The sequence below is a fragment of the Oryctolagus cuniculus genome, chromosome 14 (assembly GCF_051225735.1).
Source record: "Oryctolagus cuniculus isolate XC-2025 breed Fujian yellow rabbit chromosome 14, ASM5122573v1, whole genome shotgun sequence".
Lineage (NCBI taxonomy): Eukaryota > Metazoa > Chordata > Mammalia > Lagomorpha > Leporidae > Oryctolagus > Oryctolagus cuniculus.
Window position 1 is genome coordinate 79,142,057 of NC_142880.1, and position 18,322 is coordinate 79,160,378.

General features: G+C 36.7%; 1 protein-coding gene across 3 annotated transcripts in view; it reads left to right on the forward strand.

Annotated features, from left to right (window-relative positions):
- The window catches only part of RAB3C (RAB3C, member RAS oncogene family), a 280,100-nt gene that overhangs the window by 75,677 nt on the left and 186,101 nt on the right, over positions 1-18,322 (forward strand). The window lies entirely within an intron of this gene.

Consider the following 18,322-nt stretch of genomic DNA (forward strand, 5'->3'; position numbering starts at 1 on the left):
TTCTGTTTCCATATGTATAGAGATGTATATAATTTATTATGTGTGTGAACCAAATAAGACCATGCATTGTGAAGACTGTTAGTTTCAGTCCCAGTATTTATTTAATTATCATTGATTGAAGTCATTTTAAAGATTTATTTATTTATTTTAACAGTCATTTTTCACACTGATTTTGTGCTGACATTGTGTTAGACACTGAAGATATGGTAGTAAACAAGATAAATTGAAAGCCTTACATCTAAGATAGCCGCTGATGTGGATAGTAATTCTGAGGGTTATGAATGCCATGCAAGCTTATCATAGTGGGCAGGGGTGGCTGGCTTAGTTTGGGGGTGGGAGCTGTGATGGAAGATTTTTGCCTTGTTTTACAGTTTTACTTTGAAATTGTAATGTATTTTTTAATGTTATTTAATGAACTGCTCTATAAACTAACTTCCACAATTGGTTTATACTAAGGTAAGGAAAGTGATTTTTTTTCCCCATAAAATTTGATGACTTAGAGATTTCTTTTCTTCCTTTGTACACTAAAAAGATGGAATCATTATTATATGAACTGTATAGCTGGAAGTATTGTTATATCTAAGGTTACAGCATAGCCCCGAGGTTGCCATTTTTCCGCTGGGAAATAACAGAGGAGATTCTTTTAACAATCCATTGCAACTGGCAATTCCAAAACTCTGGTACAGGCTTACATGACAGACACATTAATAAATAACTAAGTAGCTTCCTTGATAAAGAAAAGAAAAACAAAAAGATAATGATGAGATAAATCTATTGATGACAATTTCTATGAGCTTCTGAATATTAAACATCTAAGTTAGAAAAAACTAAAATTTTAAATGAAACCAACTTAGAATAAAATATATGTCTTTCAACAAATGAAGTTATTTTTTAAGTTTAAAATTACTCTAATAAAAGTATTCTTAATCATTGCACTGTACCTAAACTAGAATTCCTTATATGTTATCAATTTCATTAATAAATTGAGACATAAATATCTAAGTGATTATTTTCATAGAAAATCAGAGGATGAGTTGAGAATGAAATACAATAAATAATAAATTTAGAACTTTTTCCTGAACACTAATCCACTTAGGGTCACCACACATAAACACACATGCACACCCACATGATATATGTTCTTTAAAAATATGCAGAATAATAATTTTTATTTTTATATTTATCTTGTGATGCTCTCTTGGTTGATTCCTATGTTTATTCTTCCAAGTAAATTTTACTTGGGTTTAAATAACTTTATTGCTTTTATACTTATTATGGATGTTTATTTAAAAAAGGTTAAAATAATACAGATATATTCAAAGAAGACAACAAAAATTGTCAAAATATTATCTCATGCCTTTGAGAATATTATTATGGTGATTTTGTTGCATAATATTTGATACCTAATCATATGTGCTTTAAACTTATAGAAATAGGTATACCATTACATAAAATGATATTATGCTATAAAATTCAGTTGAATCTGTCATTTTATTAAAAATATTTCATGTCTCCTATAGCTCTTTCATATAAACTAAGGATTTTAGTTGTTTGAATTGTTTTGTAAGTTTTTTTTCCAATAACTCCTGCATCAATCAATTTTCTATAAATAGTTAAAAACATTTAGAAAGTGCTACATATCTATGTATACTCATTCATGTCTCCCATCTAATAATTGTATTTTTACTTTTTGCATTTAAATACTTGATTCATATAGAAACTATTCTAGGAAAAATTATATGGATCCATATTTATTTTTTGTAAGTTACGCCTTGTGGTCTAAGAGCATTGCTTGAATAATCATTTCCACCCTATTGTTTTGGAATGCCATATTTATTTTTCCATTTTATGTGTCAAAATTTCTGCCTACTGCTTCCATTGATCTCTGTCTAATTCTGTGCCAGGACCTTGGCTCTGATCCCTCCAGATTAATCATATGTTTCATATGGGACATAATGCTCGGAGGATGCTTTCTCTCTTCCTTTTGTTTATTGTTAAAAATTTTCCTCTATTACTCTCTCTCAGGAGAAATTTAGAAAAATGATTTCCAAAAGAAAAATCTATTGACATTTTATTTTCATCACATTGAATTTGTAAAGCAATTTAGGAAAAATTGATAGTTTCATAACATTATGATATAATGTTGCTAATATATTTAACTGGTGATGCCCATTGTTGGACATAAGAGAGACAGGAACTGTTAATTTGGACATCATTAGCCTTTAGGTGGTAGTTGAAGCCATGGAGAGACAAGTTATATCCTAAATGAAAGCAGTTATGTAGATTGTGCATATATAATAAGTCCCATAATCTTCCATTTACATGTAATATACTTAGAGTACCCATTATTCATATCAGAATGTCACCATGAAGGAAAGAAAAAGCATTTTAGATGAAATAATCTGAGAAATGAAACCAAAACTATGAAAATGCATATTTTCTAACTTTCTGACTAATTTGTGTTTTGCGCATTTGTTTCTCCCTTGCCATCATGTTTCTGGCCTGATTTTGTGATGCTGCTCTTTTAGTTAGATTAGCTGGCTTAGTCTGTGCATTGATTTTAAAGCTCAAAACAATTTCAGAGTTTCCAAAGCATTCTTAGATCTGCTAGTAGACTCTAATGTGCCGTGTCCGTAATGAAATATTGCTATGAGATTGCAATTTACCCAAAGGAAATCATTTTTAAAGGCAGATAATAAAAGGTCTTTGAAAATAGTCAAGGATTTATGAGCTCACCAAGCTGAAATACATCTTAAATTAAGAACTAAGAAAAATTTCCCCAGTTTTATTTTACCCTACAAGTTCCAGAGTATACATCTGATTATGCTGCTTATAATTTAAATGTTTTAAATCACAAGAATGAGTTCTACAGAAAGGATACTTATATAATTGATCTCACAGTTCATTTTCCAAATTTTAAACAAAATCTTCAAACTTAGATGAGAAATTGTTTCAAGAAAGTCTTATCATGATGAAAAATCATTTAAAAGTAAGTTATGCAAAAGCAATTAGAAATGAAGCCCTTTCCTATCATACTTTGTCATTCTGTAGTGTATCCCAAAATTGCATTTGTAAATCTTTGAATACTTGATTGTCATTTCAAATTTGCTTAGAACTGTTTTATAGTAATGATTGACAGGCATTTCTTCATTTCTTTTGATTTCGATACTTAATGTCAATTGTTTCTCAGGTGCAAGGGATATGACATAAAATGTCTCAGAGCTTATTGTTTATGGGTGAGACAAATAATAATGAGTTAAATTACTTACCACTGTATTTGATTGCATATAAATACACACAGTAGAGTTTTAAACAATTTACATACTCTATGTATTCTATATATACATATATATCATTTGCTTATGTATATGTATGTACGTATTCAATATATGTAGTGATTCCAAGATAAAGTGAATAATGGAAATAAGATCAGGTTTCCTTTCTAAATCCTCAATTTTTCTCTCATGCTTCCCAAGGTCTGTAGAACAATAAGAACAAATAAAACCACCTACAGCTCATTCTTACATTGTAATAAGGTTATAGAGATACAAAGTCTCTCTTAACACTATAGTCAAGTTTCTTCCCATCACAGACTAAAGATGGGCCTCCTCCAAACAAGAAATGTGTGGGGCATCTTTAGAAAAGGATTTGTGCCAACCATCCAAATAAGCCAAAAACCAAATGTGGGATACAGATATAAGAACTGCAAATAAAAGTAAAGTGTTTACCAAAAGTGAAATAAGCTTGAGAAATGAAGAAGAGATAAAGGAGGATTAAACTAGAATAAGTCCTCTGATTGATGCATAGGTCATAGTTGGAAGGGAAAGATAGAGTTTAAGGATGACTATGTCAAGAGAAAGGAGAACTCAGGTCATTGTGAAAGGTAAAGAATAAAACTGATGTCCAGAGCAAAACTGCAAGCCTTTCTAATTACCAACATTTGTTTTCTAAAAAGAAGGAAGGAAGGAAGGAAGGAAGGCAGGCAGGCGGACTTATGTAGAGACTAAAACACAGTAAATAAAACACCACAATAAAAGTAACCTGAAATATTGTGACAGATTTGAGATCAAGTATAACCATCATCTCAATACTATATAGTCACAGCACCTAATAGAGAGAAATGAGCTTTGGAATGGCTGGAAAAATAAAAGCTAACCCTTACATGGTTCATAAGAAATGGCACCAAACAAAGAGATTTGGAAAGGCTAACAAGGGGCTCAGCAGAGGTATATAAGGAAATGACAGAAGGGAAATAGGGGCTTTGATCTAGTCCATAGACAACAGGATTCAGACCCAAGCCAAAAGCATGATATAAAGAAAATATTTCCCGATACCAAATACCTCTATTGTAAACATGGTGACTATAGTTATTACATAAGTTACCGTAGTTTTGAAAATTGCTGAGAGCAGGTGCCACGGCTCACTTGGCTAATCCTCTGCCTGTGGCACTGGCACTCCAGATTCTAGTCCTGGTTGGGGCGCCGGGTTCTGTACTGGTTGCTCCTCTTCCAGTCCAGCTTTCAGCTGTGGCCTGGGAAGGCAGTGGAGGATGGCCCAGGTGCTTGGCCATCTGGGGAGTGAACCAGTGGATAGAAGACCTTTCTCTCTGTCTGTCCCTCTCACTGTCTGTAACTCTACCTCTAAAATAAATAAATAAAAATCTTAAAAAATAATTGCTTTATACATGTGCAGATATAGTATTGGTTAATTTGCCTGTATCCGCATGGGAGACCAGGAGGAAGCACCTGCCTCCTGGCTTCGGATCGGCGCAATGTGCCAGCCGCAGCGCACCGGCCGTGGCGGCCATCTAGGGGGTGAATCAACAGAAAAGGAAGACCTTTCTCTCTGTCTCTCTCTCTCTCTCTCACTGTCTAACTCTGCCTGTCAAAAAAAAAAAAAAATTGCTGAGAGTAGATTTTAAGTGTTCTCAGAACAAAAAAGATAAGCATGTGAAGTGATTCATATGTTAGTTATCTGGAATTCTACAATGTACCCAAATATCCATTTATCACATTGTACCCCACAAATACATATAATTTTTATTTGTTAACTAAAAATAAAAATCTCAAAAGAAAATTTTAAATACAAAGCTAAGGACTACAATTCACCATTAAGTTAGAATACTTTTTAATGTCTCTGCTTCAAATAACACAACTCCTTTTATATTTGTAGAAATGGGCAGAAATACACTGTAATATTCTTAGGCTAAGATAGCTTAAGTGTACAGAAATGAAGTAAACAAGTGCATGAGAAAAGTAAATAATGTCAGCAATGTGGAGAGAGGGCATTGGGATTGCCTGAGGGAAAGACTTTGGAAAGTGTGGTCAGGGAGGGTCTTCCTAGGAGGTGACATGTAAAGAGATATGATGATGGTGTGTGCACTGTATGGCTTGGGAGAGGAGCATTCAGACGTGGAGAACAGAGCCAGGATGACAGCTCTCAGGCAAGAAAAGTCTGGAGTTCCCACAGAGCAGCAGGAAGTTCACGCACATTCAGGCCAAGGTCGGAAGAGGGAAATGGTAGCTGATAAGAAGCAGTGGTGGGCAGGGGCCAGACCACAGTGTGTCTAGGAAGTAGGCTGTGGTGAGGACTTTGTGTGTTATTCTAAGCAATAAAGGAAGCATCCAGAGGGTTTCAGAGAAAAGGATGTCATGATATCACCTGAAGAATTTTCCTTAACATAAGATAAAGGCATTTAATCCTGCTTTTCAATTAATCCAAAAGAAAAATTATTGTTATTGTTACTTATTCATTATATGCTTTTCTTTTAATTGCTAGCTTGAATCCTAACAAATTATAGAAATAATTCAATATATTATAGCTATTTTATAATCCCCAAGAAAATTTCAAAAATAAAAAGGCAAGAAAAAATACTCTGGGAAGAAAATTAGCTAAATCTTTAATGGCAGAGGTGGGCAGTAGGTATCATTGAACAGTTAAAAATCAAGAGAAAATACAAGAAAATCTTGGAATAAAAATAATTGCTTTAGGGGCCAGCTCCGTGGCTCAGTAGGTTAATCCTCCACCTGCTGCTCCGGCATCCCATATGGACGCCAGTTCTAGTCCCAGCTGCTCCTCTTCCAACCCAGCTCTCTGCTATGGCCTGGGAAAGCAGTAGAAGATGGCCCAAGTGTTTGGGCCCCTGCACCCGCATGGAGATTGGGAAGAAGCACCTGGCTCCTAGCTTCGGATCGGCACAGCTCTGGTCATTGTGGCCATCTGGGGAGTGAACCAGTGGATAGAAGACCTTTCTCTCTGTCTGTCCCTCTCACTGTCTGTAATTCTACCTCTAAAATAAATAAATAAAAATCTTAAAAAATAATTGCTTTATACATGTGCAAATATAGTATTGGTAAATTTGCCTGTATCAGCTTATGAGATATTGTTTCCCCATCTTATACTGGAGCATGGTGTGTTTCCCAAGGCCCATCTGTTGAATAGTGAGATATTTGGGTTTAAACCCAGGCTTGTTTCTGTATTCACCAAAATGAGTACTGGAGTGAAGGAGGATTGTGGTTCACATATGAGGAAGGAGAACTTTACTTTTCAAAAACAAGTAGAATGTATTTGACAGCCTACTAAAAATCATGCCATAGTTAATACAAAGGTTAAGTGGTTCTTGTTGTTTGCATCAGTTATCATGTGCTGCCTAACAAACCATTCTAAAGCTTAGTAATTTAAAACATAAACTGTTTACTTAGTCTGTTAACTCTTCTGTGGGTCAGCAGTCTGAACAGAGCTCAGCTGGGTGACTTTTATGGTCTTGATCATGATGCAACTGTGATCAGCAGTTGGGTGCCTCTACTTCTGAGAATTGACTGGTTGTCATCTGGCAATGCAGCAGTGAGCTAAAGGGTCGTGTATATTTGATCAGCAAGCACACCACCCTGTCCTTGTTTCCAGAGATTCTTGCAGCCCCTTAATTTAAGAAGCAGAAGAGAGGGATCTGAATACCCAAGATCTTTGATTCAATTAGTGACTTGCCCATATCCAAAGTGGTGGCAGTGAATGGAGAAATGGTATTACAAGATTAAAGCATCTCTAGTTTACTGAATCCATTAGCTCTGTTCCTGAGAGCTGTTGATTGCTAGAACTGTCTGCCCCTGTCTTATCTTCCCTCACTCAAACTTCCTCTAAAAGGTGTTCATAGCATATCATGGATGGACAGAGGAGTAAGAAAACAGTTCATGCCAAATAAGATGAGCAGCAGTAAAAGCAAAAAGAAGCTAGGGTGTCAATCACTTCCTGTGTGAGCAGGAAGAGATTTGGCAGAGGTGAACAATCGGGGAGGAAGAACCCACTTTCACAGCTGCCCTGGCCCTCCCTTACGTGGTGGGATCAGATCCAGAATGATGAGATCCTTTTTTATGGAATCCTTTTCGTCTGTGTTTAGTTTTCTACACTGACCCTCGTGACAGACTTACAGAGACTTTATACTGTTCTTGTACTCTGTTTTTCCATATATGGGTATTATGCCCTTTTCTTGGAAATCATTTGACACTGAGGAGCAGAGAAAACAGTTGACTACTGCCAATTTATTCCAACCCCAAAGGTGATGGGGAAGAAGGAGCAGAAATTCAATTATTCAATCATAAAAAAAATCATTATTGTAGAATTTTCTTTGTGCTGCAGCCACTTCTAGAACTTGTTGAACTTGAATAAGGCTTGCAGCAGCTTCAGAATCATTTTCTTCTTCCTTTTATAGGAGGAAGGGCTGAGGGAAAATCCATAGTGATGGAAATTATATTATTTACTGCCATACTGATATAATTATTGTGCACCATGCCAAGACACCTTTATATTAATACTCACAGCAAACCCATGGGGAAGGTATTACCAGGACCACTTTTCAGCTGAGAAAACATAAGTTAAGTAATTGGCACAAATGCCATATGGCTTATGAGGAGGATCTGGAATTCAAGTCCGTTGCACTAGATGAATCTCACAAACATGATGCAGAGTAAACAAAGTCAGATAAAGGAAAAAACATACTGGATAGCGGTTCCACTTACAGGAAATTCTAGAACAGACAAAATGAAAGCTAGAGTGATAGACATCAAACCAGTGCTTGACTGAGTGGGGACTGGAAGGGGATTGACTTCCAAGAGATAAATGGGCACTTTTGAGATGATGGGTATGTTGTGTCTTAATTGTGGATGTAACTAGACAACTATATGCTTACCGAAACATTGAATTCTCTGTGAAATGCATGTATTTTGTTTTATATAAGTTCTTAACACAATGAAGTTAATTTTTAAAAAATTCATGTTTCTATCAATATAGAATATTCTTTCCTCAAGGTGTTTCCACCAAGAGAGTAGCTGTGTGCATCCACATGAAGGAAGATGGGATAGAGAATGTAATCCTAGCATTGCTCACTGTTGAAGACTGAGCAGTGTGTGTTTCTTTTGTCTGCATCATCAAATAGTGCTTTTGCTTTTTTCTAACTACTGAGTGTTTTACTGTATTAAGACTGAAGTTATGGTTACACATACAGAATATGCAAAGTGAAGAACCCAAACATTCTTGGCTTATTTCATTTCTTAAGAAGAAAATATGCTTTAGAGAATTAAAAGTCAGATAACTTTTAATTTTTACATAGATTTATAGATATTGTTTATGTAAGGTAAAGCAATGTTGACCACTGCCTAGCTTGATTTCAGTAGGAAGTGTGAGTCGAAATTAATCAGTTCTGATTAAAGACATAGAATTTGTACACCTTCCTTGGCCCTCATATTGTATACTATGAACACATTTCACAAAGAAATTTCATAAAGTCTCTTAATTGTTTGTTGAAAAATTAACTTTCAGATTGCTCATCTTTCTCCTAAGAATTTCAATTTAATATAGTAAGATATAACTAAATTTATTCACATGAAATAGAAGGGAAAGATCTATGCAAGTTTAACCATTAGCTAAAAGTGCCAGCTACTTGGGCAACAGATCTGAACACAACCTGCACCAGAGATGGTATTCAGATGGCCAATAATGGTATGAAATAATGCATATCATCCATTCTAATTAGGGAAATTCAAATTAAAACTCTAATGGGATAACCAGCACACACTTATTAGAATGCCAAAGTAGCAAAACAAAAGAAAATGAAAACAAAAATAAGCAAACAAAAAAAAATCCACAAGCTGGAAATAGCAAGTGGTAGCAAGATGAAAGAGCAACTGAAAATATTATATCACCATGAAGGCTGTGACATGAATGGTACATACAGCCACTCTGGCAAACAGTTTGGCAATTCCTTATAAATCTAAATAAGTGTATGTTTGTATATCCATATTATCATCATAGTGCTTTTCCTAGGTTTTTCATAAATGTATCCTATAATAAAGGAATGAATAAACAAAGTATGTTTAATGCTATTTCATATCTCTAGGAATTGGGAAAGTTGATAAGCTTATTTTTCCTGAAACCCCATGAAGTCATGGAATAACTAGCACTTCTTTAATGAAGAAGTTAATGAGAAATCTGCATACCCACTAAGGGCCATCAAATTCTTGAGAGACACAAAGCAACCTTTTTACTGTAGCATTGCAGATTCCTCTGTATTTGCTGCAGTAGATTTTTATGAACAAGTGATGGGCTATGCTATATTTTAATTCATTGATCCTGGCAGATTCCAACATATAGGGGTGAGAGGGTGAAACAATAGGCAGTTAAGCTTATTTGGTTAGGAGTTGTATAGGGTGACATTATCCTTTAGGAAATTGGCATAGCCCAGTCTTCACTCCATGAGGCCAACCAGAGTCAGCCATATAGAGAAAGGCACTGCTGGCTGAGAGTGAGGCAGCAATCCATGGGGCCCTTGAACTAGATAGGAGCAAGAAGATCTGTATTGTCTCGGAAAAGAGATTGCAACTTCTCTGAAGACAGATGATGAACGTGAAACTAATTATGTGTGCGATGACTCAGAGGATAATGGAGATGATTCATGGAAAGTGGTACTGCAAATTTGAGCAAAGACATGGAAACAGAAGTGAAGTGGTGACGTGGGTGGAACGTCAGACCAAAGCCAAAGATAGGTCTTTTATTGCATCTGAACCTTTGAGCATTATGTCCTAGGGAGACAATTGCCATTAGTATTAGAAAACAAAGTTATTTGATGCCTTTAGATCAACCACATGATGTGTAAATACAGTGTAGGCATAGTGCTGGCAGACTCTTCTGGTTGCTTTCCCAATACTCTTTCATGCCTTCCTTATCAACAGAACCACAATATTATATTAATTGGGGAAAAATAGAATTGATTTGATACATCAAAGAGGGCAGATTAAAAGAATATTTATTTGTATGAAAGTTAGAGTAACAGAGAAAGGGAGAGAGAGACAAAGAGAGATCTTCCATCCAGTGCTTCACTCTCCAGGTGGTCAGAAAGGTCAGGATTGGGTCAGGCTGAAACCAGGAGCTTCTTCCACTTCTCCCACATGGGTGCAGCTGCTCAAATAATGCTTTTCCCAAGCCATTAGCAGGAAGCTGGCTTAGAAGTGGAGCATCCGGAATACCAACTGACCCCCATACAGGATGCTGGTGTTGCAGATGGCAGCTTTAGCTGCTTTGCCCCAATGCCAGCTCTGTGGGGCCAGATTTTAACAAGGGTTGCAGTGTGTTCTGTTGTAAAATTTGATTTGGCCACCTTTACATGTCTCTGGACTCAAGTGATCAAATTCTGGCTAGTAAGCTGTAGAGAGATATCTACTAAACAAGCCTAGATTTCTATTAAACTTAATTGGCTTCTAGAAATCCTGTTGTTTTCCCCATTTAAGAAAATGGGAGAACAGACTTGGATGCATAATGCCTTTTCCTAATTTCTTCCTCTTTTTCTGGGAACTGATTGTTAGACCTGGGTGTATAGGAGCCATCCTTTAAAAAAAATAGAGGGACTGGTGTTGTGGTATAAAAGGTTAAGGCTCTGCCTACAGTGTCAGCATCCCACATGGGCACCAGTTCATGTCCCTGCTAATACACTTGGGAAAGCAGGAGAAGATGGGCTATGTGCCTCGGCCCCTGCACCCATTTGAGAGATCCGGCTAAAGCTCCTGGCTTCAGCTTGGCCCAGCCCTGGCTGTTGTGGCTATTTGGGGAGTGAACCAGTGGGTGGAAGATTCTCTTTCTCCTTTTCTCTCCATATTTCTCCTATTAAAAAAAAAAAATAGGAAGAAAAGCCAAATGGAAACAGAGAGGGAAACTGGGGCTCTGCTGGCATTGTGCAGTTTCCATACCAGCCTTGGGCTCCCTATCCCAGCATATTTATTTGGTTAAGTGGCTGCTTTCATATGTCTATTATATGGAGCCAAAAAAAGTTCCTAGCAGGTGAAATATGTATCCTTTATTAAGAACTTAATATATGCCAAATATGTTTCTAAATATTGTATATATATATAAATATAATTTAATTCTGACAATAGCTCCATGAAGTATAATTTAGCTTTTTACAAAAGTCTTCTAGGGAGAATCCATAGTGTTTTAAAAATACCCCTTTAATAATACCAGGGTAAATTTTATTGGGGAAATTTCAGTCTTACTATTTTTAACCTAGCTTAACTCCCAAGATAGTTTCTTGACACATACTTACTTACATGGTGATGTTATTCTATATGTGTTATATTGTCTTGTAGTGATCAGTCTCTATCTCCCATTGGGTTCAAAAACAGGTGAAATTTCTTATAAAGAAACATATTAGATTCTTGTAATATGGATATGCACTATGGAAAGAGACTGGCTTGAGTATAAATGACCCCAATGGGGCTGTCAATAGATAACATAGTTTACCCTTGCATGTCCCAAAATTAATATTATATTCTAGTGGGGCAAACTGTGTAGTTATTTCTTATTGCAATTACCTACCTTAAAAGCCTTTCTATGTTAAATCATGTCTTTTCCTCTCCTTTTTAGAGAAAAGTGTTTGGGACATTAATTATAGCAAATTGACCTGAACCTGGAGATAAATAAGGGAGAAATTAGCTTACAAAGGAATGATTCACACTATTTAGAATTTATTTGCAGCTTGGATATGGGGGTGGGAGGTTAAGATCCTGGCTGACAAATTGAGATTCTAATTTTAAATTAGATTTTCATATCAGTCCAGAATTCTAGTTAATTACCCTCAAGATTACTGAAAATTTCTTTGGTAGTGAATGTTCCACAAAATCACTACTAAAACTCAACTAATAGTTTTAATGAATCTCACAGCTAAATCTTCTATATGAATAAGACCACATGGGTTTACAAAATCATTTCTTCCAAGTTCATATGTATAGTTAGGAGGCAAAATTAGGATCAAATCATAGAATCATCAAAATTTAAAGACCTTAGAGTATCTAGTGCAATTTAATAGTTTGCAAAGGAAACCAATATAACTAAGGATGGAAATCACCCAAAGAGCACCTAATTCTACCTTAATTTGTTATTTCTGTTCTCACATAGTCTATCTTGAAAGAGACTTAAGATTCTTGAAAAAGACTAAGTAAGATTCTTGTCTTAGCTTGAGCTGCTATCACAAAGTATCATAGACCAGGTGGTTTGAACAATAGACATTTATTTCTCATGATTCTGGAGGCTGAGATGGCCAAGAAAAAGATGTCTCCAGATGAAGTTTCTAAGAAGGATCTCTTCCTGGCTCTCAAATGGTTGTCTTCTTGCTGTGTTCTCACATAGCACAGGGAAAGAGGGAGAGAGGAGAAAGGAGATGAGATGACAGAGAGAGAGCTCATGTCTTTTCCATGTGGGCACTAATCACATCAAGAGGGCTCCACCTTTATGACCTAATCACCTCCTAAAGCCCCACCTCTAAATACTATTACATCAGGAGTGAAGGCTTCAACAACACATGAATTTGGGGAAACCCAATTCTGTCCCTAGAAATTTCCCTAGTATATTTTTCACATTCTAAGTCTTATTTGAATTGTGTAATTTTTAAACTATAGGCTCAAGCAACTGACAACCTTCAGGTCTATCCTTTGTTGAAATCAAATCACAATCCAAATATGTCTGCATATGCTATCATTTTCCCTTAACAAAAACAAAGAAATTATCCTGTTGAGATGCAATCCCATACATGTCTAAAGAACCTGCTGTCCAGGTCATGCTGGACCACACCTGAAGCTTCTATAATATGTGTAGAAAAGTCAGCATAGTGGGTAGGTTTAGATTACATCTAGCCCACTTCCAACAACTTCCTCAGCACCAAATCCAAGGTACAACTGTGATGGTATCAATCCCAGTCTGAGCTCACTCAGTGCCTCCCTAGAGCCAGTAGACCTGGGAGTCAGGTGCACTATCTCAGGCGTCAGGAGCACAGCTGTAGCCATCTCCTTTGATAATAGTTTTTCATCTGATCTTTAGCAGATCATTTATCCTCTTTGTGCCTTCCATCTAGGAAAGGGATCTAACAACATTAACTTCATGGAGTTAAAAGGATCAAGTGAATGATGTGCAAATGTGATTCATGCTTAATCCTAATTCTAGAGTCTGTTGTAATCCTAAATACTTTTCCTATGGCAAGACCAGGGCCCAGGTGAACAAAAAACTCAAAGCCCTGTTCTCATCAAAGACAACTCTTCACATTTCCTTTATTTAACCAAAGTTCCCCTCTCTGCCATGGGTTCATTTAGAAAGTTCTGAATGACTCAATCTTTTTTTGCCCTCACCCACTTACTTTTGTTTGGAAATTTTAAACAGGAGGCAAAGTCAGCCATCTACAACACCTGCGTGAATATTCCTCCACTAATGCCCATGTCCATAAACTGTTTTATGCCTCTTTCCATATACTTAAAACTGGTTGTATTTTGTAGAAAGAGATGGCCATTGGAACTATTGAAAAGCTGAAAATAACTATACTCATTACCTCTCCCCCAGCACTACCGCCACATACATATCAAAATAAGTTATATACAGTTTCAGAAGCCCAGCACCACCTATGCCTGATCCTGTATTTTCTGGGAAGTTCAGCAGTGGCAAAGCTCTCTACTAAACCTATATATGCCACATAAGATAAGAACATTTTCCAAATGCTGGGTTAAAAGTGTTTTTAAACCTTGGCTCAGATATAATTTAAGAAAAATTTTTCTAAACAACATAAGTGATTGTGCCCACCATGTAAGAAAAAGACACATTTTTCTTGAACAGTTTTTCCCTTTTTGGTGATTTTGGGCTTCTGAGCTATGCTGAATGTGATAATATTTTAAGTTAGCCAAATCTCTCAAAAGGATCTGCCAAATCTCAAAGTAAAGTTATGTAATTGTGCTTTTCCAACATCAGAAAAAGGTACATGTGAAAAAAATGTGAAATTGTTATCAAACTTAAATAATGGACCAAAATATGGAAAATATAAAATTGCAATTCTTACTTGATTAAACTGTTTGCCTGAGACATAAATGTTAAAGTTAAGCAGAGGCCTTGTGCCATTTTTATTTCATCAAGTACATTGTAGAACATGACCAATTTCCCCATCAACGTTGGAAGTCGTGGTCTCACTGTCACTACTCACTTAGTCCTGCTCCTAATGATGCATAGAGCACATTCTTTGAGCCTTTGCTAGTCAATATTGAAAACGTGTATGAAATCAAACTCATGTCAAGGCCCTGACCATCAAACATTTCCAAGTAGGCTCCTCTAGAGCAGAGGATAACTGAATTCTTGTTTCCAGTTGATCAAGTCACCACCTCTCTGGGCCCCAGTTTATTTATTCCTCTACCAAGTTGTACCTACAGTACTGAATGTGCTTACTGTACAGATTGAATCCTATTTGATACTCATTCTGTTCTTCCTCATAGTTCATCATCAGTGGCCTACTAGGGCTGTTGCTTTTTTTCCTGATCATGATGATTGATAAAAGCCTGAGATCTGTCAGTGTCAGGCAGTGTTCTAGATACTTTGATTTTTTTTTTTTAAATTTTGAAAACAACTTAATGTCATAGGTCCTCTTACTGACCCTTTTGAAGGATGAAGAAACTACGCAGCAAGAAAGTTCAGTAGCTTGCTCAACATTACACCAGAGATAAAGCAAGTCATCAAAACATTGGCTAAGTCCAGGACCAACACAAAAAAATAACTCTACTGTTGGAGTAAGGTAGTGTTTCTAGATAGGAATCCATAAAAAGTTGTTTATTTTCCATTGTGTTTTCTTAGTTTTGGGCCATTTTACCAAAAGTTACATACTTTGGAATTGGAACCATTAAAAAAAATGTGGCCTTAAAGCACTTGATATAATTTATTCTCCTCTGAAGCATATTTCCTTTTAACTGAGTCCTCCCCATGTCTCCATATCAGCCCCCTGGCTACAGATATATAGATCACTAGCTTTAGGGTTTCATACTAAAATATAATTTAAACTGAAGAATTTTGGTTGTAAATTAAACTGAAATTTCATTGAAGTTATACTTTTCACCTGCTTGTACTGTGTTGATATCCAATACTCTTTGCAAGTTCAATTGCATAAGAAATAAACTACTAGTGAAATAACAATGTTATTCCCCAATAGAGAAATTTCTCCAGTAAGAGAAATATTGAAAAATTAAAAATATACTTTAAAAATGAGCTTCTGCAAGTAAGAAAAATTTTAGAAATAACTTCACTTCACTGTTAACTAAGAATTACTTATATACCCACAAGATGCTTTTTATTCCTCTCCAGCTGGTGTATCATAAACTAGCTACTAAGTTCCTGAATTTCTTGATAGATGCTTTTAGTATGTCTCACTATAGAGTTTGCTAATTAAAACAAAAAATATGAGGTTACTAATTAAAACGAAATATATAAGAAGTAAAGTGTTCCCATTACTTTACCCTGTTTTCCATTTCATGATAATAGGGTAAAGTAAAAACAATATTTGTATGAAGGGGTCAGGAGTCCTGAATTCTTTAAAGTGCACTGTTAACTGACCAAATTATTCCTTGAGTCTGTTTCCTTGCCAATGAAGATATTGGGGTGTGTGTGCCGCTCGTCACAGGGCAGCAGGTCCGATAGAGCTCCTCAGGGCCAGCCTGGGGAGCTCAGGGGCCGAGCGGGATGATGAGTGTCGGCGGCAAAGGAACCACACCAGAGCCGGGAGATCAGTCAACGCCCAGGGCACAGCCAGGTTCTCAACTTTATTGGGAGGGGAAGAGCTTTTATAGACACAGAAAGGGGGCTGTCCAGGGCACAAGGGAACTGAGCCAACCAGCTGAAAGGTAAGGCAGGACACGAGCCGGGCACGCCCTCAAGGGCCAGTCACAGCCGAGGACACATACTGTCCACGAATACAGAAGTCTCCTGTCAGGCTAGGTACCTCCCCCGGGGGCCATCTTAGATTGTTGGGAACACTGAGTCTCTGAGATGCGGAAGTGTGGCAAACTCGAGCAAAGGCTTAGAGGCCTTGTCGATTGAAGGCTTAGCAACTTTGTTTGCTTTTCGGTTGGAGCCCCCAGTATGTGTGGTTCTCAAACACTCTAAATTCTTGGTGTTGAAGATATGTAAGGAATCAAGCAAGTTCTGGGGAATTTTACAGAATTTGCCCCTGGCATATATTATTCTCCTTCTTTTTTTGGAGAACCCCTGTTGATTTTTGTTGTTGTTTATTTTTTCAGCTTTATTGAGATTAAATTTGTTATGCCAGTTTTATACATTCAAGATACATAACATTATGTGTGGGTGTCTGTGTGAGTGTGTGTATGTGTGGTGTGTGTGTATGTAAGTACACATTGTAAAATGATGGAAATTCTTCAATTTGTGACAACCACTATTTTGGCCAGTAGTTCTCTTTTAAGCCAATGGGTACTTGGAGAAAACATGACCCATTTAGCTTCTGGTAAAGCCCTGTGGTCTCTCTTCTCTCACCAGCCACATTTATATACTAGGAAAAGGTTAAACTATGGATAATCACTGTCGTTTGTTGGACCCTGACCTTATGAGTTTGTCAGTTAGAGTCTTTACTTTTCTCCCTAAGGATATACCAAGATACATGTTAACCTTTAAATATGTTTTATTGGTGACCCTTGCCCTGCTCTTGTGTGACATTTTGGCAGTTCTCATGGATTCTCCAATTAGTTTAAGATATTAGAGATATCATTTTCAGGTATTAGAAAACCTAGTCTGATTCAAAATTAAAATTAAAATGGTTAAAGGCCCAGTTCAGAGTTTCTTCTCCCCTCTTCATCAAAGCTAATCCAATTTAGCAAATTGTACTAGGGAAGTAAGAGTGGATTTTTTATTTCTTTTCTACAAGCAAATTATTTATATATGTACATATATTTATTTATATAATTATTTGCAGTACTCATACCAGTTCTTCAGAGTAGGCATGACTATTTCCATTTTATTGAAACTAAAACTCCAGAGTCATACATTACATAAGGTTTGCCTCAAGGAAGCCTAATGTTATTATTTTTTCCTAACAGGGCTTATATGTTCATTTCGATTTATTTGAGAAGCAGAGTAGAGAGAAAGATATCTTCCATCTACTGGTTCACCTCCACGACAGCCAGGCCAAAGCCAGGAGCCTGGAACTCTACTAGGGTCTCCCATGTGGGTGGCAGGGACTCAAATACTTGAGCTATCATCTGTTGCCTCCCAAGTGCATTAGCAAGAAGCTGGATTGAAAGGTGGAGATAGAACTTGGGATCCCAAGCACTCATGTGAGGTGTAGGCATTCCAAGCAGTAGCTTAAACTGATGCCTAATTTCAAACCAGATTCTTTCCATTGCCCTATGTTGCCGCTCATAATGTCAGTTACTCTTATGATTTTGTGTGTGTGTGTGTGTGTGTGTGTGTGATTGGATTTGACTCTCTTAAATTCTATTTTCAAATGAAATAGGATTACTTGTTCACAGGTACATTTTGTTTGTCTGCATCTGTTTGGTGAGGTGCAAGGATGTTGTATCCTGAACATGTCTTTCATAACTCAGAGATCTTTAGGATTAAAGCAAAAGGGAGATCATGATCCCTGCTGTAGAATATAGGAACTTTTTTTAACACTGCTACATACACAGAGAGAGACGTATAATCACGGAAATAAAAAGTACATATAGAAATCATTGTGTAAATGACATAAGTGAGTGAATGACCAAAGTACATCTTGCTCGTTAGAGCATAGGCCAGTGATGGCACAGGAAAGTTGCAGAATAGGTAACAGAACAGTGAGTCTGGGAAGACACAGAGTGTTGGAAATCTTTCAGAATAAAATCTTGTGCTAAATATCTGAGGGAGTCTAGACAGGGAATATAGAAATAGTATATTAAGGGGTTGACATTTTAGCATGATGGGTTAAGCCACTGCCTGTGACACTGGGACCCCAATTGGGTGCTGGTTCATGTCCTGATTGCTCTGCTTCTGATTC